This window comes from Puma concolor, chromosome D3 (assembly GCF_028749965.1).
Source record: "Puma concolor isolate L17-30 chromosome D3, mPumCon1.1.hap2, whole genome shotgun sequence".
NCBI classification, from domain to species: Eukaryota; Metazoa; Chordata; class Mammalia; order Carnivora; family Felidae; genus Puma; species Puma concolor.
In genome coordinates, this window is record NC_141678.1 from 13514813 (window position 1) to 13540428 (window position 25616).

A 25616-nucleotide genomic window follows, 5' to 3' on the forward strand; every position below is an offset into this window, starting at 1 on the left:
GCGTGTGCCTGCCTCGCCTCTGCACCTGTCCCCTCTGCCCACAGACGTCCTTCGCCGTCCCGGCTCTCTGCTCAGATGTCCCTCTCTAGAGGCCTTCCCCGACCCCACCTCGAAGAGCACACCTGCCCTCTCTGGGTCAGGGGTCCTCAGCCTCGGCAGTAGTGACATGTGGGGCGGGACGACTGTGGTGGGGGGCTGTCCTGGGCGCTGTTGGATGTGGAACAGCATCCCACCCCCAAATCACAGTGGCACAGACCCCACCCACCCAACCGCGACAACGAAAAATGTCTCCAGACATTGCCAGTGTTCCCTGGGGGGCAAACCCACCCCCACAGAGAACTCCTGCTCTAAGGGGTTAGCATGTACACAGCGAGTCTCCTACAAGGGTTGAAAGGATGACTCTATTCCAAAAGGCTACAATAGCCTCTAAAGATGCATTTCTCTGAGCCCTTCTGGAAGCGGCCCAGACCACGGAGCATGGCAGCTGTAGGAGGCCCCAGGCTTCTGCTAAAACAGAATTAGACCTTCTGAGCAAAGGTCTTCTGTGAAACAGACTTGCTGGGATGTACAGGGGGGAAAGCTCAGGTTTTCTCTTGGCCTCCTTGCCACAGAAGGGGAAGTGGATGCAGGAAATGACGGTCATTTTTCGTTGTGGCATCTGAGAATTCCTACCTGGAGTTTTCACTCAGAAACCAGGTACAGGCTGCTGAGAGGAGCAGCTGGCGGAGAGGTGGGAAACCCCTTGCTAGCATAAAACTCCCTTGGGGTCTGCTCCAGAGTAAGGTGGGGCTGAAGTGAGGCTATCTCTGTATATACAACTATCACAAGACTGTGGTTAAGAAAACAAGGTTGGAAGGAGCTTACAAATGGGACATACATGCTATAAATGGTGATAGTTGAGCCAAAAGCAACAAAATGCATTCATCTGGGATGCCCTCCCCCTGGGATGTCTGGCTTTGACCAGATAATCTAAAGCCATGCTTCAGACCTTGTCATTCTTCCATGGCTATGACCCTGAGGCAGGACATGCCATAAACCAACCAGGAAGCTCCCACACGCGCTCTTAGTTGGGGGCCGGCTGCTCTAAGATGCACATTCAGCCCCCCAGCAGGGTAGCGGAGTAACTATTTTACTTTTGGGGGTGATTTTCAGATTCATTCTTCATTCAAACATTCTTCAAATGCCAACTCGATCTTTCCCGTGTTCCTGGTGCTGTATGATTTAGTGGTTAAGTGTGTCATTGGCTCTGAAAACAGCTCACTTAAATGAGCTGTCACTCACATGCTGTGTGACCTTGGGAAAGTTACTCAACTTCTCTGAGCCTAAGTTTACTCATATGTAAAACAGGGACAAAAACACCTATTCCTCTCAGGCAACAACAGATGTTGGCGAGGATGTGGAGAAAGAGGATCTCTTTTGCATTGTTGGTGGGAATGCAAGCTGGTGCAGCCACTCTGGAAAACAGTTTGGAGATTCCCCAAAAAACTAAAAATAGAACTACCCTACGACCCAGCAACTGCACTACTCGGCATTTATCCAAGGGATACAGGTGTGCTGTTTCGAAGGGACACATGCATCCCATGTCTATAGCAGCACTATCGACAATAGCCAAAGTATGGAAAGAGCCCAAATGTCCATCGATGGATGAATGGATAAAGATGTGGTTTATACACACAATGGAGTATTACTCGGCAATCGAAAAGAATGAAATCTTGCCATGTGCAACTACGTGGATGGAACTGGAGGGTATTATGCTAAGTGAAATTAGTCGGGCAGAGAAAGACAAAAATCATCTGACTTCACTCATATGAGGACTTTAAGAGACAAAAGAGATGAACGTAAGGGAAGGGAAACAAAAATAATATAAAAACAGAGAGGGGGACAAAACAGAAGAGACTCAAATATGGAGAACAAACTGAGGGTTGCTGGAGGGGGTTGTGGGAGGGGGGATGGGCTAAATGGGTAAGGGGCACTAAGGAAGCTACTCCTGAAATCGCTGCTTCACTATATGCTAACTAATTTGGATGCAAATTTTAAAAAATGAAAAATAAAGTTAAAACAAAACACTCCTGAGACAGCAATGATGAAGTGAGGTAATGCAAGTAAAGTGCTTAGCAGGGCAGCATCAAATGGGAAGAAGACATTGGTACGTTATTATTATTATTCTATATGCAGGAAAATTTAGATAGCTCTGTAATGCCGGGACACAGTGCAAAGGGACGGTGGTAAACAACAAGACCAGTTGGTAGGTGGAACAGCATCAATTCTAACTAAGAGACTAGAGAGGGAAGCATACATTTTAGGCAGCAAAGGGTACTGGTGATTATTCGGCTCAACGCACTCACTTTCCGAGTAAGGAAGTAGAGTTCGAGTATGAGGGTGTGGGGTGAAGTGACTTGTCCAAGGTCACAGAGAAAGTTAAGGGCAGGCCTGGGCCAGAGCTCAGGCTTCCTGCCACCCAGAAGCTACTTTTCCATTGCCTTATCTATCACTGATGAGTGGACGGAAGGGAAGTACCTCCTCCCTCAATGTAAACCAAGTCCGTGGTCACAGGCAGATGTTCCAAAAACGCTGCCGGTGGAAAATTCAAGTTGATGTATAGTATTTTTAAGGAATGTTTCCATAGAGATGCACAAACAACTGGGAACAATCATCTCTTCTGTAGACAGAAAAGAACCATTCATCCAAACGGGACGCGTAGGGGGCAAGGAGGTGGCAGGCCTGTTCTCCTGGGGTGGTGGCCAGAGAGGCCAGGCCGCGATACAGCAGATCTGGGTTTGAAAGCCAGCATTTCCGGAAGCGGGGCATTTCTGGAGTCTTTGCCAGTCCTGTACATCGATGACACGGAACCTGCGTGTCTTCACTGAATAGACACGGGCTGGTACCTTCTGGAGGCTGGGCTCTGGTTAAGGTGCGGACCCCACAACGTCAGCCCCGCTCTTGAAAAGCATTTCCACCTGTAGGAGTTTCCTCTTGCTGCTGTCACAAATGACCACAAACCTAGCGGCCCCAGACAACGTAAAGTTATTATCCTACCGTTCTGGAGGCCACCAAAGTCTAAAATCAAGAGGTCGACGGGTCCGGTTCCCTCTGGAGACTTCAAGGGGAATACTGGTTTCTTTGACTTCTTTCACTTCTAGGGCCTGCTCCCATTTCTTGGCCTGTGGCTCCTTCCTAGAATCGCTACGATCTCTTGTTTCCATCGTCACATCTCCGGCTACTGATGAAAACCGAGGCATAGGCGCCTAGCTGAGGCACCACTGAAGCGTTCTTTAATTTCTCTGAGCCTGCTTCCTCATCAGAAAGACAGGGGTGATGGGAATGCGTCAAATGAAGTATGTGTAAATTCTGAGCAGGCACCTGGCCCATGAGGACCAAGAAAGGCTGCAGCCTTCGCAGAGCCTGGGGGACACAGATGGAGAGGTGTGATGTCTGCCTGGGGTGTCAGGAAAGACTTCGCACATCTTCTCAGAAGATGTGACCCCTGAGCCGCCCCCCCCCAATCAGATGACTCTGAAGGAATCTGACCAATGGACAGGAGGAAAAGGGGTGTTCTGGCCAGAGGGTGTCAGAAAGTATCTGGGGGCATTTGCAGCATTCGGGAGGGGTGAGTGCCAGGAGGCAGGACAGACGGCAAAGGGCTCGGTCAGGTCTTTGAAATCAGACGAGCTCGGGTTCAAGTCCTGTGGGCAACACTTTAGAGATTCGTGACCTGGGGCACCTTGTTTGTCCCCTCCCCGCCCCCCCCCCCTTCATAACAGGTGGATGGTAACAGCACCTACCTCCTGGGGTTATAGCAATTAAAGACCATTATGATCTGGGAGAGGCTGGAGAGGCCCCTTAGAAAGAACCTGGAAGACCTGGCTTAAGGGTTTGGATTCTGCAGAATCACCCTCTCTTCCCACCTACCCTGCACATGTTCTCTCTCTCTCCCTCAGCCAAAAGGAAGTCTGAACCCTGACCTTCCTAATCTGATGCTGTTGTCACCATTCTCCCAGACTTCAAAATAATAGATTTTTCACAGGTGGAAAAGATGCTACGAGACCTTTGCTCATCTATAAAATGTGGGTAATGATAGCACCGACCTTATATGGTTTGCTGTGAGGATTCAGAGAGAACGTGCAGAAGGTGTCTGCTATTATACTGTGGGGTGTTAATAGCTTAGGCTCCAGGGTCCGTAGGGTTGAGCCCAAATTCTGGCTGTGTCACTCACTAGCTCTGTGACTGCGGGCAGCTGATTGATGTCTCGGTTATAATTCCTCATCTGCAAAAGAAGGATAATGCCAACCACAGAGGTCCTTTGGCGGGTGGGGGGGGGGGGATACTAAGAGAATGTCTAGGATGCACTCATTAATTATCATTTTATTCTTTCCATTGACAAATGAGGAGAGTTAGGCTCAGAGAGGGCAAGTGCCTTGCCCAAGGTCACAAAGCAAGTTGGTGGCAATCCCTCACACAGGCAGCTTCCTGTAGGATCCGAGATCCAGTTGACTTCCTGGCTGGAGTTCCAGGAACTGGAACCTGAGACTGTGCAAAGTGCTCCCCCTTTGTAGGCTGTTTTCCTGTGTGAAGGGCAAGGTGGCATCCCCCACCTGCAGCCCACAATTCCGCCTTGGTGGCCACCGCATCCCAGGATTGTGCAGCTCTACCTGCTGAGGAATCAGATGGCACCAGCAGACGGTCTCTCCATGCTACTGGAGCCTGCATCGCTCCCATCATTTATTTTGGACAGGACACAAGACGGGATATCAAAGGAATCAGCTGCTGGTCAGAGGAAACAGCAAAGGGGCCAGAACTCCTCCCGGGGGCTTCTAGGAGCAGCGTAAACACTCCGTGCGAGTCGGAAGTTGGCTCCTCCGTTTTAATCCCACTTTATGAACCAAAATTACATCGATTCAAAGATATGAGTCATGCTGTCTTCTTGGTATGAAGCTTTTAATGAAAATAAAGTTATATATACATATGTTTTATTGGGGGTAACGTTAAGATTGGAGAGCCTCGAGCAACAGTTAAGGCCAATGAGAGAGTCGGGGCTCCTGGCTCCCCACCTTCCAAGAAGACAAAGGATGACCTTAAACACATCTACTCAGGATTTTATTTTTCCATCACGCTCTGCTGAATAATTGAGCTTTTCAGACCCCTCTGGCCCAGATGCCGGTGTGAATAAAGCCTTCTTTTGCTCACGGCACAACACAGGCATCCCGTAATGTCCAGCCAATGAACCCACAAGATTCCAGCCATTATTCAAGCCTATGGACACTACTGCAATGAAGAGATGATGGTCCCCAACATGCTTTAACAGTAAGAGTGCTTAAGGAGGAGTTCCCGGGGACAGTGGCTCGTAAGGGCCATGGATGTCAGAGTTGGCTGGCTTCCATTCTGGGTGGGAGTGACCAGGAGGTCAGGGATGGATTGATACTGACATTTTCCTTGGCAGGAAGGCACAGTGGAAAGAACAATGACTCCACGGTCAGGAGACCAGGGGTCAGATCCCAGCTGCCCGTCCAAGTCTGGCCTCAGTTTCCCTGATGGGCATCTTCAGGAGCCCATCCTCCAAGTTTTTGTTTTGTTTTTAATGGACTTTAGCTTTTAGAGCAGATTCAGAGTCACAGCAATACTGAGCAGAAGGTATGGAGATTTGCCATGTAAGACCCTCTTCTCTCCTACACACAGAGCCTCTCCCACTATCAACATCCCTCACCAGATGGTACCTTTGTTACAATCGATGAACCCACACTGACACATCATTATCACCCAAAGCCCGTTGTTAACATTCGGGCTCATTCTTGGTGGTTGGTGCACATTCCAAGGGTTTGGGCAAATGCATAACGACGCCATCATGATGGTATCATATGGAATAGTTTCACTGCCCTGAGAGTCCTCTATGCTCTGCCTGTTCATCCCTCCCCACGACCCAACCCCTGGCCACTGCTGATCTGTTTTTTACTGTCTGCATAGTTTTGCTTTTTCCAGAATGTCCTATAGTTGGAATCCTACAGCACGCAGTCTTTTCAGATTGGCCTCTTTCACTTAATAATATGCATTTCAACCTTTTCCATGTCTTTTGTGGCTTGATAGCTCATTTCCTTTTAGTGCTGAATACTATTCCATTGTGTGGATGGACCACACCATGGCTTATTTACCTACTCCCCTACACAAGGGCATCCTGGTTGCTTCCAAGCTTTGACAATTATGAATAAGGCTGCTATAAACATCCACGAGCAGGCTTTTGTATGGACACAAGTTTTTAACTCTCCAAGTTTCAAACCGAACCGGCTGTGTCCCTGTTGTACAGCATCCTCCTGACAGTCCGCAGACGCTGGGTAGGGCGAGGGAATTTCCTCTGGTTGGGGAGATCACATGGGCCGCTGGAATCATAGTGGAGAATAGCAGGGAAAGGGCTGAAGTGGAAGTCAGAGGGAAGGAATTGTCTTTCCGCCTGTGGGAAAGAGCAACCTTTTGTTCAACCAGTTTTTCATAGCAAAACCCAAAGGTGATCAAGGAACCCCCCCCCCCACCTCCAATCAATTACTATTGTTAGGTGCATAACAATAGAATTGCCCGCCACTTCAGCCTGTCTGGGATTCAAAAGTGCTTTTTGAATGCTAATCCATTCATCTTCCGAGTAACCCTGGAAGCATTCCATTAGGCAAAATCTGTGTTATTTTACCAAGACAAAATATGTAGTGCCATTCTCTTGATGGAAAAAAAATAATCAAGCTATGATCTGAAAAGAATAATGGAGAGAAAATGCTGGAGGTGGTCTGAGCTCACACTGACAGTCTGAGTAACTCTCACACCTAAGTGCGGCACCCAGACCTCTGCCTTGGTGGGAAGCATTGCTTTTGAAGGGTCACAGCCCTGGAAACACCTTCTGACAGCCTGAGTACCACGGGGCCCTGGGAAGCTCTTAGGTTCAGTGAGCTTGAGTCTCCTGAAATAATATTATTCTATTATTCTTGGCTACGCAGCTGGCTTACTTGCTGGGTGACTTTAGGGAATCATGTAACTTCTCTGCTTTCGTTGCTTGTAAACGGGTCCATTGTATTTGCCCATCTCATGGGACGCCCACCTCCTGGCCAGCAATCACCAACTGGTGACCGACTTTGCAAATAGCAAATGAGTGCCCAAGGCTGGGGGCACCTGGGGCAATGCCAGTCTGGGGTAAATGCACAAGCTTCTGAGGCAGGAAGACCTGAGCTCAAATCCCAGCCCTGTCGCTTGATGACCGTGTGACCTTGGGTAAGTCAACCGGCCTCTCTGAGCTTTCATTTCTTGTTCCATGAATTTGGAAAGCCTGGTCTCTTAAGGTTGCTGTAAGGACTAAATGAAGCATCTGGCATTTAGCAGGTGCTTGACAAAGGCAGCTATACTGACGGCCCGTCACTTCCCATCAGGTCTTACAGACTTAATGCAATGTTTCCAAAACGTGCAGTTACTTGTACCACTTAAGGGAAACAAGAAGAGAATTTTAGTGCGTACACAAACATTTTTCAACGTGTGGGATGAGGAATGAATAGAAGAGACGCATCAAACTTGTGATTTTTATGACTGTGGCTGATGAGGACATGGTGAAGTTCTTAGAAGGTGAGTCAACTTTAAAATTACAGTAAATAAGCAATTGTACAGTCGTGCCCGGATAGGGTGAAAACAGTTTCAAGGTGCTATAGGAAACCCACAAATGGCTGACAGCAAAGGAATAAGGGCTCCGGACGAGGAGCAGGTTCTGACCTTGGGTTTGCACTCATCAGTCATATGCCTGCAGCCAGGCTCCGAAGTCTCTCTGAGCCTCGGTTTCCCTGTGTGTGAAATGGGATAGTAATACCTAGGAGGGTAAAAAGGAAACAAGCGAAAACAAAAGCTCCTGGACAAAATGGCAAAAGCACAGCCCAATCAGTATTAGCGGTTTTCTCATTATCCCTAATGTGTGGCTCGACAGAGAAGCAGCTACACCTAGCTGCCACGTGGTAAGACTGTAACAGATGAAGTTGAAAATCAAGGACGGCTTCAGTCCTGGGCCTGCCATCCACCTGCCCGTGGCCTCGGGTGAGCTATTGAAGGTCTTTGGGCTTTTCACGTCTTCGTCTCTGATTCAACTCAGAGGGCTGAAAAGGCCAACACGCCCCGTACTCACACCCCACCCCGCAAAAGAAGCAGGCAACGTATATGACAATACAGTCTACCAAAAAGGAAATGCAGATGGCTTTTGCACATATAAACATATTCTCTATCTCACTCGTGAGAAACATGCGAATTCAAACCACACCGGGTATGATTTTTCTCTATCATCAAATTTGCAAAGATCATGTTGACAGAGCTGTATGGCTAAGGTATGGGGAATGGGTAGGCCCTTATATTGGTGGTGAGGAGGTAAATTGTTACAAGCCCGACGGAGGGCAATTTAAGCTTTGAGGCAGGCTGAATCGTGGGGTCCACATCCTAACCCCTGGCGTGTGTGAACGTTACCTGACATGGCAAACAGGGTGCTGGATTCAATTAAGCTGAGAATCCGGACATGATAAAATTATTCCAGGTCACCCAGGGGGGTCTGATGTAATCACAAGCATCCTTACAGGAGGGAGGCGGGAGATGAGACTCGAGAAGACAGGGGCTGACAGAGCAGGGACCGGAGCAACGTCCTTTGAAAATGGACCGAGGGGCCGCAAGCCAAGGAATGCGAGTGGCCACCAGAAGCTGCAAAAAGGCAAGGCAACGGCTTCTTCTAGAGCCTGCAGAATCAACCTGACCTGCCAACGCCTTGATTTTAGCCCAGTGGAACGGATTCTGGATTTCCGACCTCCAGAACAGTGAGAGAGTAAGGCTGTGTTTCCTCAAGTCACTCCGTGGCTAAGCAGCCACAGGAAACAAAGACAGCCTTTGGGTCAGCAACTGCTCCCTCCCAGGACTTCACGCTACAGATACAGGAGCACGATGACTACGCCCGGGTTATTCACTGATACCTGCAGCTCTGCTGTCCTGTCGACATAGGGGCTCGGGCTGCGATCTCAGGCTGTCTGCAGGGCCTGAGTCACACCGAGGTGTGCGTCTCTCCGGCTACACGGGAACTGGCTGGGTGATGCCTCTGCCGGGCACCTTCCCTCTGCCGACCCCACATCCAGCCTTTAAATTACTGGCGGATGGCCGGGGCTGCAGGAGATTTCCAGCTGATGCCCCCAGGGTCAGGCACGAGGGAAAGTCCCCAAATACGGGACCCTGAGAAGCCCACGGGGGTGAGCCCAAGTGGAGCTCTTCTCTTTCAACAAATACAATACACACAGTCCTTTGTCTTCGCTGCAGAGACCATCTTTTTCCTGACACGTGAGAAATACTCCTGCATGATGTATTAAAATCCCTCAAAGAGGGAGTAAGAGGAAGGTAAAATAAATGTATTTCCATGACTTCAAGTACAAATCCCCGTGCAATCCTCAGAGCTGGGCTAGAGCTATTTTAAAACTAATGTTGTGCATGAGACGAACCTACTCGATTGAAAAATCTTCTGTTACAGGGTAGAGATGGGCGAGAAATCAGTGCTGCGGCTCTCGGAGTGCTTGATTGTGGTTATAAACATTACCGGCTGCATCAGCAAAGCTGCGAGAGTCGACCGTAAACCTTTTGCCGGGGGGACTCGGGAGGCAGGGCTGACAAGGCAAGTTCAAAACCGGAGCCCGTTTTACTCCCAGTCTTCCCGGGCTGGTAAAAATACCCAGCGATCTGCCCGAAGCGGGGGCGAGCAGGGGAAACCTTTCTCCCCTCTGCCTCCCTGTCCCCTGAGAGAAGAGGGGCCAGATAAGGAGGTGGGGATGGTGGGGCAGGAGGTGGATTCAACAAACCCAAGGGGCGGCGGCTCCAGCCAGACCTGGCGCCACGTGCCAGGGACGCAGAGGGGTCTCCCCCATGTTGAAGGAGCTTACATGGGCGGGGAGAGCATAGCATGGGCTTTGGAGCCACAGGGGTCTGAGTTCGGATCCCAGCTCTTCCACTTACACTCATTTGTATGGTCCTTTGTCCAAAACGTGGGACTTTGTAAGCCTCAGTTTCCCCATCTGTAAAGTGGAGCTAATAATGCCAACCTGTGGAGGCAAACCAAAAACCAGATTCTTAACTACCGAGAACAGACAGACGGTTACCAGAGGGCAGGGGGGTGGGGGATGGGTGAAATAGGTGACGGGGATTAAGAGGCAGCTTTAGAGCCAGCTTCAGAGATAATGCATGGCAAGCCCCTGGCACAGAGTGGCCCCTTTACCTATGGCAGCTGTTACGATGAGTACAGCAGCCTAACCGAGAAAGACCCTTAAGGGCAATGGGAAGTCAAACGAGGAAAAGCACATACGGTCCCGGGGCTGGATCCGCGGGACAGCGAGTGTCAGAACAATTCTCAGGAAGGAAAGGCTCCTGCTAAGACCTCACCCGATTTCTCGTCCATAGAAAGCTCTCCCGCGCTTCCAAAGCCAGATAAATGCTAGGTTCCTTCAAGCCAGCCCAGATCTGCCAGGGCTTTGTCCTTGCTTTGTTAGTGTCATTGCAATATTCATCCCTCGGGTGTCTGCACAGTTGAACGGCATCACTCCCTCTGGGACACCCAGACAAGTGGAAAATGGCAGGTGTGTAATAAATGATCAGAGGGTTTTGGGTGGATACTGAAGAGCGCCCTGGGTAGAGAAGGCAGGGAGGTACCAGTGGATGAGGCATTTGTATCAGTCAGAGCTCAGTCAGAGAGGCTGGGCCACCGTCCACGCCTGCACACATACATACGCTTATACGTGGAAATCTGACCTCACAAAACTTGTGGGAGCTGGCCAGCGGTCTTCGTGTCTGATGCTGGGCTTGACGTCCTCGGGGAGGGCATTAGGAAAGCTAAGAAGGATGTTCATCCGATATAAACCGGTATGGTTGCCCACCCCCTCCACCCCCACCTTCAGATGCCAGCCTCAAGTGGGGTCCCCAGGCCACCGGTGCAACTGATCAACTGGCCACAAAACCGAGGGGTTCCCAAAACACATTTGGGTTCAGTAACTCATTAGAATGACCCATAAAGCTCCGGAAAGTGCTATGTCAGTGATCACAGTTTACTGCAAAGGGAAAGACACATAGGGCGAGACCCAGGAGGGTCCTGACCATGGTGCTTCCATGCTCTCTCCCTGTGGAATCAGGGCATCATCAGTGTGTTCTGCCATCAGTGTAAATCCGGGTACATCGATGTGTTTACCACCTAGGAAGGTCCTCTGGGCTTTGGTGCGTGCAGAGTTTGAAATGGGATGTGACTGCATAGGCGTGATCAATTGAATCATCAGCCATGCCATTCACTCAATCCCAGCCCCATGCCCTCCCCAGAGGTCAGGCTGACTCAAAGCCCCAACGTGCTCACCAGGCAGTGGGTCTTTCTAGTTGACCAGCCCCATCCTGGTCAGATGGCCCCACACTGAGCCATCTCACTGCTCAGCATAAACTCAGGTATGACCCAAGCAGCGTGTCAATTAACAAAGACACTCCTCTTACATGGAAATTCCAAGGATATCAATCTCAGTCCCAGAGATAAACACAGAGGTAAAGTGGGGGAGGTCAAGAACACGCTGGAACACCATGAAGATGGACTGAAACCCATGACTGTTGTTGTTACCTCTGGTATTAGGGGTCTGGGTATTTTTTTTTTTTTTTTAATTTTTTTTTCAACGTTTATTTATTTTTGGGACAGAGAGAGACAGAGCATGAACGGGGGAGGGGCAGAGAGAGAGGGAGACACAGAATCGGAAACAGGCTCCAGGCTCTGAGCCATCAGCCCAGAGCCCGACGCGGGGCTCGAACTCACGGACCGCGAGATCGTGACCTGGGTGAAGTCGGACGCCTAACCGACTGCGCCACCGGGGTCTGGGTATTTTGAGGAAGCAGGGCCGGGGGCACCTGTGTGGCTCAGTCATTTGAGCGTCAGGATCTTGATTTTGGCTCAGGTCATGATTCCAGGGTCGTTGGATTGAGCCCCATGTCGGGCTCTGTGCTGAACACGGAACCTGCTTGGTATACCCTCTCTCACTCCCTCAGTCTCCCTCTCCCCTGCTTGCTCTCTCTCTCTCTCTCTCTCTCTCTCAAATAAAATACATTTAAAAGTGAGACAATATTATATTCAAAAAAAAAAACCCAAAGGAATCAGGGCCCTTCATCACAGAGCTGAACACACACACCTGGCCCAGGAGGTGGTGTCTCTGGAAGGGGACCCAGGAGGAGAAGGGATAGTTGCCACCCCAGCCGCTGCCTCCAGCCAACACGGTGAGCCAGCAGATGAGCAACACTGAGTGTGAGCTGTGAAACGGCTACTTGTCCACCTCAACCCTCCACACCTCCTGGGACCTCTCTGGTGGCCCCTCTCATCAGAGACATACAGAACTCTCAGCCAAGGGGCAGGTGGTAAAGCCACAGTGTACGTGTGGGGACAGTGAGAAGCCAACACCAAAGCAAGGCCAACCCCAATGGTAGTGATGGAGGGCACTGATCTCCATGGTGTGAATTAAGGAGTGGTAAGAAAGATGTTTCTAGAACAACTGTGGGGCCCCAATACACTGGGATAACGCTGCCTTGTCCTTTGGTCTTTAATTTTAAAGAATGCAGACATCCCATGAGGAGAAATCATCAAGACACAAACCGCAGAGACGGGGGGGGGGGGGGGGGGGGATGGGGTTCTGGCCCTTTCTCTGCGTCTAACTTGGTTTCCCATCCTTGCCTGACTCCAACTTCCAAGGCAGCAAAGCAGACTTTGATGCCTCATGGTCCACAGAATCGAGTTATTTTTTGGACTGTGTTTCTATATGAGCCAAAGGCAGACCCAGAAGCTCTGCATCTCCGTCACTGAATCCACCCACCATCCCCATGACGAGCTGGGGACCACTAGTCAGGTGCAGCCCAAGAGGGTCCAGGGCTTCCTGCAGACCCCCTGGGGATGATGGGGACTCTCCTGCCACCTCCAGGCAGCCTCTGCCTCTCAGCCATTTCACAGCCTGTTAGCACTTCTGTCAGAGAGGAGCGGAAACTCAAAATAGAAGCTTAGAGGGAAGGATAGAGGGGTGATGGGAGATGGGGAACTGAAATGACTCCTGCTTATCAGACCTTTTCAGTTATTCACTCCCTGCGTACCCAGGAATAATTAAGATCTATATGGAAAGTCGACCCAGAGGAATTTCTGGATGAACTATAAGCTAGGGAACAGGTAGATGGATCCTACGTAGCCTCGGTTTTGCAGGAATTGTTTAATTTCAAAATTTCAGCCTGTTGCTGGGTAAAATATCTTTTTTTTTTTTTTTTTTTACTTAAAAAAAAAAATATGGTCGAACTATCTATAGCCTGGAAGCCAACAACTCAGCAGTCACCCGATTCTTCTCTCCCGCTCCCCGCCCTCCTGCCCCCATCCAAGCCACTGGCAAGTCCTGGCTACAGGTCCTACCTCCAGATCACACCTCAAGCTTACTCGCGGCTCCTTCTGTATTTCCAGGGCACCCGGCTAGTCCAAACTCCGTCAGCACTCGCCCGCGTGTTTATGATGGCTTCCCAACTGGTTCCACGTATGGTTTCCCCTGCTATCGCGGTCTTGGAACATGACATATTCTTGGCTGCCTTCTTGGAATAAAGAATTTCGATCATTCGAGCCCACCTCCTCCACGTTTTAGGAGTCTGGATGCAAATTCCCAGGCTCTCTGTGGGCCCAGGGCCCGGTCTGTTGGCCACTCCCCCCACACGCTGTGTCTAGAAGGTCTGCTTTCATTGGGGCAGGTGGCGGCAGAGACCCCCGACTGCCCGTGGCCACGAGAGCAGTGGCACTGGCCCACAGGCTGCCAAGCCAAGATGGGACCTGGGTGCTGGGGCAGTAGCGGCTGTGGGAAGCTGTGCACCCAGCCTCTGTTCAGGAGCAGCTCGTCAGGGGTTCAGGCACCAGTCACTTTGCAGGCACTGTTCCGGGGAGCTGTTCTGGCAAGTGACATTCCAAGTCTGGTTCTTTCCAGTAACTTTGCGAGTGACTTCACATCCTTGAGTAAATAAATACCTCTTCTGTCTAAACTAGCCAAAGCAGATTCCGTTGTTTACCCCAAGAACTGACTAATACGGCCTCCTCGATCTGTTCTCCGGTCGGCAGTCCAGACGATCTCTTAAAAAATGAGGTCAAATCGTGCCTCCTTTACGAGGCCCTGTGTGGTGGGGATCCAGCTCACCATGCTGGGCCCAATACACATTCTTCTCTACCTCCAGACTGTGCACTAGCTATGTCCTCTGCCTGGCAAGGTTTCCCTTCAGCCCTACACATGCTCGACCCCTGGAAAGCCCCGGCAGTGTCGCCTCTACAGGAAGGCTTGCCTGGACCACCCTGCAGCCCAATGCATGGCCCCTCGTCGTGTTCCAACACACCACGCTGTCATTTCTTCACTGGATTATAGACTCTATGAGGGCAGAGATCATGTTTACTCATTAACACAAGGTCCCCCAGATCTAGCACAATTCCTGATCCATTGTAATAACTCAACAGAGTTTAGGAGAATGAATGAGTTACAACGAAAGTTAGCATTTACTGAGCGACTACGTGCTAGAACTGTTTTCAGCGCTTTATATGCCTATTTATGTGCCAGATCCTCGCAATCGCCCTTTTCTCCCTATTTTACAGATGAGAAAATTGAGCACATAAAGGTTAAGTAATTCACCCGAGAGAACACAGCTAATAAAATGGGAGAGTGGTTGGGGCGCCTGGGTGGCGCAGTCGGTTGAGCGTCCGACTTCAGCCAGGTCACGATCTCGTGGTCCGTGAGTTCGAGCCCCGCGTCAGGCTCTGGGCTGATGGCTCAGAGCCTGGAGCCTGTTTCCGATTCTGTGTCTCCCTCTCTCTCTGCCCCTCCCCCGTTCATGCTCTGTCTCTCTCTGTCCCAAAAATAAAAAACGTTGAAAAAAAAAAAAATTAAAAAAAAAAAAAATGGGAGAGTGGAGTTTGCACCCAGATAGTCTAGCTTGAGAAACCATGGTTTCAAGTAGAGTTGCCTTGAAGAAAGGGAGGGAGGGAAGGAGGGGAGGGAGGAAGGAGGGGAGGGAGGGAGTAAGGAAATGCCTGAGTGAATGAGTGAAAAGTACTATGTAAGTCCAGTATTTCCAGAAGCAGGGTGATCTCTAGAGATTGCTTTGAGTCCTAGGACTCTATTATCTAGCTGGGCAGAAGCTGGCTGGGGCTGCTGTACTTAATGAGAATTTGCACTCATGGAGTGTTTGGGTATTTTACCAATCCCCCTGCCAGATACTGGTAAATATTAGTACATCCATGTCTCACAAGGGAATTGGGGTTTCAAACTCTGAGTCATGGATCTTTTACTGCGTGCTGAATCACAGAACCTCCTGTGGAGCTCAGAGATCCCAAGGGTGAGAACAGTTCAAGTGCACCAATTTAAACCCTGCAGGAGTAACTGGGTTGGTCCAAAGGTCTAGACTTAGGCTAAGGACAGCCCTCGGTGACACCTCATGTCACACCTTGAACACAGTCAAAGGCACGCATTCAGCTGAGGATTCTCTTAGCACACCCCCCCCCCCCCGCCGCCAAACACTTTTTGGCCTAAATGCTGAACAAGCCCAAATGCATTTTTCTTTAGCAATGGTAGGAAACACCAAAACGGCATCAGATTATGTTCTGAATAGTAGACTCTCAGTGTCTGAATCTCTTCTGAGTATCTAGAACCATCATGTGAAGATATGGTGGAGATCACAGTTGCACTCTCTCCAGACCATTAACGAGCAAACGAATGAAATATGACACTGGCCAGAAGACTTGCGACTTTACCGTTTTGAAGATTAATAAAGCGTCTGCACAAAAATATGGACGGTGGTTTCTACAAGAGCTGCGATTCAAAGCCATCTCTGCTTTGCTCTTTGTATTTATGGTCTGTATATTTATTTCCCCTTTATATTTTTCTGCATTTTCTGAGTTTGTCGGTGTTCTTTGTTGGGGAGCACATTCTAGCTGCTTTTATAGTCAGGGGGAAAAATAAACCTATTTTTGAACAAGCAACCAAAGAAGGGGTTTAATAACTAATGCCGGGCACCCATCAATGTGGTAATACTGCCATTCGGTGAGCTCTACAGAGCCTCGAGGCTGAAAGGTGGGGTGGGCGGGGGGGGGGGGGGGGACTCGGAACATTGCTGAATAGAGTTGGGGGGCTTGGGTAGACACCTGCAGACCAAAGGACCCAGGGGATGCACAGAATGGGCCAACGGGGTTCAGGGCTCAGGCGGGACATGAGGCCCCCTCCCCTTCGTAGCACTGAAAATCCCGTGTCCCTGGAAACCCTGGGTCTGGGGCACACAGGGACAGTTGGTTACCCTGCCAAGGGATGTAATGAAACAACAAACCTTCGAGGCAGCTCTTGCCACCCTAAGGTGGCAAAGGTGACTTTGATCTGTCACCTTCGTGGACGTTCAGAACCCTTTAATAAAATGGCTTGTCCAAGAGGCCTGGTCTTTCCCAGGGCCTGAGAGGCCCCCTTCACTCCCTGAGAGATGACTTTATTCTCCATTTGTTTTCACAGTGGTCTCTTTAAAGCCTCAGCTGTTCCGGGGAGAGTAAATAGGTTTGAAAATTAATTATCAATTAAAGGGAGGTTAATTGGCACCAGGCTAGTCATCTATTTTGTCTGTAACTGAGGCAGTCCCCCTCCCCCCCCTCCCCAGAACCCGAAGACCCACGCCAGGGCTGGTGATCGTCAGCAGCACAGGATGTTCATGTGTGACCCATGGATTCATGAAAATAAGTCTTGGTGTTTACGCGGTAACTTTCCCCTGTTGGAAGGTGACTTCTGTGGTTTTTGATTTTCCAGCTCATCAGTAGGTAAGCCAGCCTTCTAGGTGGGCTTACCAAATTAAAAAAAAAAAAAAAAAAAAAAAAAAAAAAGTGGCTCGTGAATATTTTTATTGGCATAAAGATTTTTCACCAGTCCTGCTGCACTTAGGGAAATTAGCAGGATAGAGTAAGTGAAAGTCGCAAGGCCCTAAAGGAACAGCACCTTGGCCACCGGGTGGGTATTTTCCCCTGTAATTAACATCCCGCACATCTTCTCCTGTCCTGATTTCAGTTAAACTCAGTCTGATTTCTTCTAAACTCTCGAAAGGTGATCCTGTGCCTTCCTTGCTCCTATTGGGAGAGGCACAGGATCCCTTCAGGAGGGGAAAAGGCTGTGGTTTGGGTTAATAGCGATCCTTTGCTGAATTCGTCATGTGACCTCATCGTTAATGAATATTTATAGGGAGCTGGTTGGGAGCATTTGCAAATGAAGTTCAGACCAGACAGGTGAGCACTTGTGAGCAAGACAATTACGTCATCCAGTGCTACGATGTACATGCATATTAAAATAGATCAAACTGCAAACAGGACCCAAGGGGATAGGGGCCAGCTCTTCTCTGCATTCTGTCACCAACCCAGAATGCCTTAAAATGCAGAAAACAGGACTTGAAAAAGCCATGCGTCATTTGGGTGTTCTGGGAATATCAACCTATGATCTGAAACACAGCGACTCTCTTAGGAGTAAGTGTTGTGTACAAGATGCTAGTGCTGGGCAAAAACATCACACTTGGGAACTGCCCTAGAGACATGGCCATGCCTCCTCCCTGCTCTCTTACCTCCTGGCCTTCGGCCAGACCCGGATGGGGAGACCTACGCACCAGTGCTGGTGAGGGATCATGTCGTCGGAGCACCTCGTGAAGTCTCTCTCAGCCACTGTGTCAGGCACAGGAGGCTGGTGTTAGCCCCACTGAGCAGAGGGGAAGAGGGACTAAGTGGCTTGGGTAGGGGGATCAGGCCCAGCGGAGAGAGGAAAAGCCAAGTTCTGCCTGTGGCTACCTATAGTCCGCACCTGCTGTGGTTTCTTCCTCTCCGTCCTCAGTCCTCCCTTCACCCCCCCGGTGTCCTCTCTTCTTCGTTGCATCCCTTAAACCGGATGTTTCAACCACAGCATTATTGACACATAGGACAGGTAATTCTCTGTCATCAGAGGGTGTCCTGTGCAACCCAGAATGTTCAGCAGGTCCCTGGTCTCTGCCCACTAGATGCCAGTCACACAAGTTGTGACAACCACACACGTCTCCAGACATTGCCACATGCCCCCAGGGCACAAAAGCCCCACCAGTCGGGAACCTCTGTCTTAGAATGACCAGCGACACTGAAAGGTGTTGGCTCAGCATACTGGGGACACTTGCACCGGATCCCACTCCTCAGCCCTCGGTTCTCCTCAGACCCCGAAGCTACATTTGGATCCCACGTGATCATCCCAAGTCTCTCCAGGAGGTGCCCACTTTGTTCTCAGTTTCACCTCCTCCCCAGCTGACACCAGGGTACAAATTTCTCCATAGACAAGGTGCCCCTGTAATTTCCTGCCCAAACCAGGGATCCTTCTAAGAGCGAAAGGGTGCGGCATTAATAATTACCCTGGGATGACAGATGTACCACCGAGACTGTCCTGGTCAAATGGGGACATATGGTCACCAGAACATAAGCCCCTTCTTATAAAGGAAAGGATGCACTTCCTCCTGCATCTAAAGTCTCTCAAGGAGACTTTCCCGACTTCCCATTCAACCCCCGAGTCTCCAGCTTTGCTCATCCGAGTTGGGTTCACCAGCTCATCCTTTGAGGAAGAGCTCATCGGGGGAGCCTAAGGAAACAGACGAGCATGAGAGTTTTGATAAAAGATCTCGACTAACCCCTGTTCGCCGCAGCGTTACGGTCACCAAAAGGTGGACGAAGCCCAAGCGTCCACTGACGAGTGAATGGATAACAAGACGAGGACGTGTGTACAATGGAATATTATTAGGGCATTAAAAGGAAGGGAATGCTGGCACCTGCTACAACATGGATGAATCTTGAAGACATGCGAAGTGAACTAAGCCAGACACGAAAGGGCAAACACTGTATGATTCCACTCATGTGCAGGCACCCACAGGGGTCAAAATCACAGAGAGAAAGCGGAATGGAGGTTAGTGTCAGCAGCTGGTGGTGAGTTAGTGTTTCCTGGCTATGGGGTTTCAGTTCTGCACGATGAGAAAGTTCCGGAGGCGGGTGGTAGTTGCACGACAACGTGAACATACTTAATGCTACCGAACTATATACTTAAGGACGGTCAAGATGGTGGGGCCCCCCGGGTGGCTCAGTCGGTTAAGCGTCCGGTCACCGTCTCGTGGCTCGTGAGTTCGAGCCCCGTGTCGGGCTCTGTGCTGACGGCTTGGAGCCTGGAGCCTGCTTCAGGTTCGGTGTCTCCCTCTCTCTCAGAAACAAATGAACATTAAGCAACAGAAGAGAATTTTAATGGCAAGATGGTAGATTTTATGTTATGCATATTTACCACAATTAAAAACAATAATAGAAGTGATTCCAAAAAAGTGTGACAGGAGCCAGGGCTGTGTTCAGCAGGGAAATGCCAGGGACACGGCAGAAGCACGGGGGTTGGGCTTTTGGATTCCTGTCCGTCATTATTTTTGCTCCTGTCCAGCCTGGAGGGAGGACAACATAGGCCCATAGCTGCACCTGTCCTCAGAGACAAGTTCTGCTGTCTTATCTTAGGCTTGCGAGACCCCAGATATCAGGAAGAGGCTTGGATGGCATTCTCTATTTCTCAAATCCTACCCCTCTCCTCACTTACTCTCCCCCTGGCCCCCATTTAAAAAAAAAAAAATCACTCATCGTCCTGACCCAAACAGCTAGCAGAAATAGCAACATCCTCCTTGCGTGTTTCTGTGTAGCATCCCTGTGGTCTCCTGTTTGCAACGATTTTCTTGAGACACTATTTTTAAATCCCTGTTAGCCAAAAGGGAGACTACCTCTGTACTGCCGGCAACCTCCCCACTCCGCCCTGCCCAACCCATTGACTCTTCCAACTATGAAAAACAGAACAATTTGTTCTGATCTGCCACTGTGAATTATTAGAGGGAGGCCCGGCTGTCACCTTCTCAATGGGCTTTATGCAAAGTGCTCCCCCCGAGCCTGTGCCGTTCAGTGGCCAGACTGGCTTCGCCAGGGCTCGGCGCGGAATCTGCCATAAATGGGGTTAATCTATATGATCCAGAAGATGAATACCGAAGGACTCATAAAAGCAACAGAGTGCAAGATTGGAAAACCTTGCCGTTCTCCGGCATGCTCCAAGTGAAGCTGGCCCTGGTCAGTGATTAGGAGACGCTCTGAAGCAACCTTGAGGGGCAGAGTGTAATGGGTCATGAAGTGCGTACACAATGGGATCAATTAAGAGGGTGGAGAGGCTTCCCAGATTGCTTTAGCACTCTTTATTTACCCTACAGAAGGAGCTATGAGTGAACTGAACAGCTGATGGTTCTGAATGGGACATGTATTTGTGTGTGTGTGTGTGTGTGTGTGTGTGTGTGTGTGTGTGTGTGTGTGTAAGGGTCTAGAGTCAACTTAAGATTTCAGGCAGAAGTGAGATCCCTGCTGTTGTATCTGCCAAGCCATGAAAGTCTGTCTCAAACAGCTGAAGGTCAGAGCTGGTGAGTCTGGGTAACAAATATTGGCATAGCTTTTATTTTGAGCAAAGTCAGGCCATTTCATCTTCCACCACGCTCCTTGGGAAAATATTTTCCAGGAGCCGAACTATTTCCAGACACAAAACAAAACCTGTTCATCTCGTTGGGAGTTAAAAATGGGGGAGATGGGAGTTTAGCATGTTTCCGTAAATATTCATTAATTCAACAAAATGATCCTACCACGGGCAAGGCAGCGTGCTGGAGAGCTCTGCGGATATCAAGATAAGAGCATTTTAAAATGACATATGTTTAAGAAAAAATACCTCGTGTTTAAACACCAACTGCCTTTCCCTATTTAGGACAGAGAGTAGCTAAAGGTCTGGTGTGGCAAAAGCGGGGACGTAACTTTCCTTGGGTGACAGGAATAGCTTTTCTTTTGTTTGTTTGATGTTACTTCTGCTAACTGCGTCTCTCAGAGCGAAAGTAAACATGACGGCCAGGGGAGTTTCACAAATATTTGTTCTTTGGTTAATATTAATGTATGTTCGTGTTTACTCGAATGTTCGAGTACGCTCTGAATTGGTGCTCACTGGCCACAAATGGACTAGGAGTAGCAAGACAGGTAAGAGAAGGAGAGGACAGGTGCTCATTTCTTCAAATCTATTTTCAGAGCCCCTAAAAGGTGTCCTGTTTCTTTTTCTGTTTTTCCATCTTTATCGCCAATATTGTTCCAACTGTTAAGGACGAAGACAGGTTCACGTCTACTAAGCACTCCTACGTAAGTGCTTTAAATTCACGTCCACTTTCGCGACCTTATTTTGTCCTCGGCCGGGATTTATCATTCCCATTTTACAGACTGAGGAAACGGGCACGAAATGAAGCCAGTAGCCGAACGTCAAATGTTTTGAGCCCGAGTCTGGCTCTGAAGCTCCCCGTAGCCGTTCAAATCAATGGAAGGATACGTTTATGAATACTTTATGAAGCATCGAAAGATGGAAAATAAATCAGAAATCAGAGTTAGTTTTCCCTGGGGCATTGTAAAAGTTTGTTTCTCAGGTCACTCATCACTTTAGATAGAGAATAGGGAAGGGATGGGGAAACCGAGAACTCAAGTATCCAAAATCGCTGTCGGCTAAAGAGGAAGCATGGCTGAAATCACAATGCTGATCGGTGGGAACATATAAGTCAGTTGGAAATGTTCGATCTACACCCAACTTTTAGTAAACTACTCATTTGTAGCATAAATTAGAATAGATCAGCAACAAGGGCAGAGAAGTAAGCTACTGAGAGGAGGAGGGGCTCTGGAGTCACACGATCACATTCCTGGCTCCAAATGCCCTCTGCTATTAAGCTGTGTGACCTTAGGCAAACTGCCTCAACTCTCTGAGTTTCAGCGTCCTCATTTATGAACTGAAAGTAACTAAGATTCGCTTCAGCAGGGTTGTATGAAGTTTCTATGAAGTTTCAACCGGATAAAAGCAGGGGCGCCTGGGTTGCTCAGACAGTTTAAGCGTCCGACTTCGGCTCAGGTCATGATCTCACAGTTCGTGGGTTTGAGCCCCGCATCGGGCTGTGTTGCCAGCCCGGAGCCTGGAACCTGCTTCGGATTCTGTGTCTCCCTCTCTCTCTGCCTCTCCCCTGCTTGTGTTCTGTCTCTCTCTCTCTCTCTCTCTCTCTCTCTCTCTCAAAAATAAACACTACATTAATAAACATTAAAATCAATAGGATAAAGCACACGCAAAGTACCCACCTTCGTTAGGGGTAATCAATAAGTATTAATTTCCTTCTCTTCTGCAGCCACTAGATGCGTACCATTGTTATTGAAGTGTTGGAGGCTACTTCCGAGCCTAGATTGGGAATGGTATTGATAGACTATGAAGGGTTTAGGAGACAATCCCACTGAGAAACTTACTTGAGGCAGAAAAACTGCTATCCATTTGTCTGACCAAAATAGGTCCATCTGTGACCCATATATATGTACTTGTCACCCAAATGGAAATGTGTCCATTTCTGGGTTTGTGTAACAAATATGCCACCAGATATACGTATGCCTTCCCAAGCCAAAGAATTTGCTCCACAGAGTCCTTTCCCAAGTGTGTTCTGTAAAGCTCTAACCTCATAAATATTTCCTAAACCAAGTGAGCATTCAGCGCAACCTCTAGGTTTGGAAATCGCAACACGCTGTATCTCTCCCCAGGACATTTTCATATACTTAACGGCACACCTATCTGACTGACCACAGAACCCTTTTCTACTTAACACATACCAATGCATTGGGTGAAACCGGTGTCCCGATAACACACACTGGAAATGCTGGCTTCAGACCAGTGGAAGCCTACTGCATTTCAACAATATGAGAAGAAAGATAAAAATTTCCACTCACTTCTGACTTAACCTCTGCAACGGGAAGTAGCTCCCACTGGCTTTCTCTTTCAAAGTCATTTCCGCTTTCACATGTGCTCACTTTAGTTTATTCGACTTAATGTTAACGAGAGGCAATTTGCTCCGGTTTCAGAACAGGAGAGCCGGACGATTATGCAGAAGAGGGAAGGGACATTGCCAAGAATAAGGAGCATTTCTGAAACCTAACATCCACCATAAGGAACAAACAAAAGACTGTGCTTGCGTCCATATGGGCAGATACTCACTTTCTGTGCTTAAAATTCCTTAAAGGCTCAATTGTCCACGTTTGGCACATCAAAGAGGATTTTACTGGGCACATCAGAAGGGTGTTCCTTTCAAAAGAGCCACAGAATCAAACGAGGACATAAAAGCGCAATTTATCACTCTGTCAAGGTTCAGCAAGGTCCTGGTCCACATGCCAGGAGCTCCTGAAACCAAGGGGAACCATCAATTCAATAATCAATGACAAGAGTCAGTATGAGCTCTGTCAACGGATTTGCCATATACTGTCAGACTTTCAACAGCTGTTGGCCAATGTCGGCCATAAAACTGGAACTTTGTGCAGGGCTGGTGCATTCAAACGTTCTGAAGCCGTCTCAGCAAAAGACTCATTCTAGTGTCTGTGTCAAAAGCCTGGGGAGAAACCAAATTCTAGGATGTCCCCCACCCACCTGAGATTCCCGGCTCCTGCTGTCCCTACACCTTTCCCAGTTACACAATCAAACGCTAATCGAGGTACTGCTAAGAAAAGATTCTGCAGGTGTAATTAAGGTCCCAAGTCAGCTGGCCTTAGGAGACAGAGGTTATCCGGGTGGGCCTCACCTCATCACCTGAGCCCTGCGAAGCTGGGTTCAAACAGCAGAGACAGAAAAGTCAGAGATTCAAAGGATGAGGACAGATATGCCACTGCTGGCTTGAAGACGGAGGAGGTCATGTGGCAAGGAATGTGGGCAGCCTCCTGGAGCTGAGAGTGCTCCCCCGGTTCTAATGCCCACCGAAGACACCGAATTCCACCACTGCCAAGAATCGTCGCGGACACAGAATTTTCCCCAGGGCATCCAGATGGCAACTCAGGCCAAGGGACACTTTGGTTCCAGCCTGGTGATACCCTGGGCAGAGAGCCCAGCTCCCCCCGTGCGGATCCTCTCACCTACAAGTCGGTGAACTAGCGGTTATGCTGAGCCTCTAAGCTTGTGTAACTCGTCACACGGTAACAGAAAAGTAACACAACAATAACTCGGCGTTGTCTGAAGAGCAGAGGGAGACAACTCTCAAGTGTGGGTGGGATGCAACTGCTTTCAGGATCCTCCACTGCTTTTCTAGGTCCAGTATCTCAGCTGAAGGTTGGCCATCAGAATTAAGATAAAAACATGGAAGGGGCGGAAATGTCAGTCAAGGTCACAATGTGTCACTTCATAGCCATTACGATGGCTATTAAAGTGAAGGACCGTAACAAGTGCTGGTGAGGATATAGGGAAATGGGAATCCTCACACAATGCTGGTGGGAAGGCAAAATGGTGCAGCCACTTTGGAAGACAGTCTGGCAGGTCCTTAAAAGGTTAAGCACAGAGTTACCACATGACCCAGCAATTGTACTCCTACGTATATACCCAAGAGAATTTAAAACACGTCCACACGAAAGCTTGGGCACGAATGCTCTTAGCAGCATTACTTGTAAGAGCCAAAAAGCAGAAACAACCCAAACATCAGTCACTGGGTGAATGCGTAAATAAAGCGTTACATATCCGCACAACGGAGTATGATCCAACCGTAAAAAGGGGTGAAGTTCTGACACCTGCTCCAATGTGGACGAACCTTGCAAACATGATGCCAAGTGAAAGAAGCCAGACACAAAGGCCATATAACTGTCTGAATCCATTTACATGAAACATCCAGAATCGGCAAATCCCCTGAGGCAGAAGGTAGATTACGGGGCTGGGAGAAGGAGAAATAGAGACTGATTGTGAACAGGTCTGGGGCTCCTTATGGGATGATGGCAATGTTCCGGAATTAAATAGTGGTAATGTTTGCAAAACATAGTGGGAATACTAAAAACCGATGAAATGTACACTTTAAAAGGGTGCATTTTATGCTATGCGAGTGACATTTCAATGAAAATTTAAAAAAATAAAATAAAAACAGAAGTGACAAAGAGCTCACAAATGGTTTTTTTTCCAGATACATCCATTCACTGTGTTTTATTCCACCCCCAGCTTTTTATTGTAAAAAGCTTCGAATGCGCAGTAAAGTTAAGAGTGAATTCCTGGTACCTCCCACCCATATTCGACAACCGCTAACGTGGTGTCATATTTGCTTTTCTGTCCCTGCACACACACGCGTGGTCTGGTTTTTTTCCTTCGCTGGGTTGCATTTGCTTGTGTTGCCCACACCACGACTGTAAGTTTTTTGAGGGTAAATAACCTCTTTCGCGTGCCTCAACCATCTAACAATTCACGCTGGCGCAATGTCTCGTGCGTCTCCGGAGCAGTGCCGTCCAGCTCTTTGCAAGCCACAGAACCCTCATTCAGATGAGCTTCTGTTACCTAGAAAACTAACACTCCCGAGGATTAAATGTGGGGTACTTGGTACACAGTGAGCCATCAGCAGTGGGTATTGTTGGGTCGCCAATAAGCTAGGAGTTAGTAAAATAGCAAACGAGCAGCCTGAGCTTGGGTATAAACAACAGGTCAGAAAGTCTTTGGAAGTAAGTTAATGAAGGCAGTAAAAGTCATGTCCTATGCTTA

At 48.9% G+C, this 25616-nt stretch overlaps 1 protein-coding gene and 2 long non-coding RNA genes across 3 annotated transcripts in view; 1 reads left to right on the forward strand and 2 right to left on the reverse strand.

Moving 5' to 3' along the window:
• The window catches only part of SPRING1 (SREBF pathway regulator in golgi 1), a 122317-nt gene that overhangs the window by 26737 nt on the left and 69964 nt on the right, over positions 1-25616 (reverse strand). The window lies entirely within an intron of this gene.
• LOC147575316 (uncharacterized) lies at positions 4848-12633 on the reverse strand. The gene is made up of 2 exons (XR_015242255.1): positions 11852-12633; positions 4848-11619 (listed from the first exon to the last, which is right to left on the reverse strand). It is a non-coding gene; the product is annotated as an uncharacterized LOC147575316 (long non-coding RNA).
• Positions 20330-25024, forward strand: LOC147575317 (uncharacterized). The gene is made up of 2 exons (XR_015242256.1): positions 20330-20493; positions 22985-25024. It is a non-coding gene; the product is annotated as an uncharacterized LOC147575317 (long non-coding RNA).